The 734-nt window shown below is 46.5% G+C and overlaps 1 pseudogene; it reads left to right on the forward strand.

Moving 5' to 3' along the window:
• The first annotated feature begins 396 nt into the window (after nt 1-396).
• Nucleotides 397-512, forward strand: LOC120583532 (uncharacterized; annotated as a pseudogene).
• The last annotated feature ends 222 nt before the right edge of the window (nt 513-734 follow it).

A 734-nucleotide genomic window follows, 5' to 3' on the forward strand; every position in this document is an offset into this window, starting at 1 on the left:
TGAAGGATGAATGAGACTTCACCAGGCTGACAGGGCAGGAAAGGGCATTCTAGGCAGAGGAAACATGAGAGCTATAATAATGGCGGCATCGAATAACATGAAATACTCAGAGAGGTATAAGAGTAAGGTACTGCTAGAGCATAAGGACCAAGGCACAGAGTAGGGGAATGAGGAGGCTGGTGGGGTAAGCCAAGGTCACTGATGTGTCAAGCCTGGGCCTTGCACTTTATCCTGTAGGAGATGAGGAACCAGAGGTAGGTTTTAAGCAGCGCAGAGAGGATCAGGTAGATCTTTCAAATAACTCTGGGGGACGTGGTTTCATAGTGTAGCAGTTAGCACGTCTGCTTTACACACAGAAGGTCCTGGGTTTGCACCCCAGTGGAGCCACGGTCTATGGTCTATGGCCATGTCGCCCTGAATAAGCCCGATGTTTGATCTCGGAAGCTAAGCAAGGTCAGGCCTGGTTAGTACTTGGATGGGAGACTACCTAGGAAGACCAGGTGCTGTAGGCATAAGTAATAATAATAATAAAATAAACTAAAAATATAGTTCTGGGGATCTATAACATCTCTTGCTTTCCACCTGCCTAGAAAGGACTTGCATCTCCTCTTCTTCAAGTCAAGCCCCAAATTAATGACAAAGTCCTGCTCATAATTAAATACCCTTGGAAAGCCTCACCTGGCTCTCTCATCCATGACACTCTTGCTTTCCCTTTCTCTGCATTCCTTCAGCAA

Source organism: Pteropus medius, unplaced genomic scaffold, assembly GCF_902729225.1.
Source record: "Pteropus medius unplaced genomic scaffold, Ma_sr-lr_union100, whole genome shotgun sequence".
NCBI lineage: Eukaryota > Metazoa > Chordata > Mammalia > Chiroptera > Pteropodidae > Pteropus > Pteropus medius.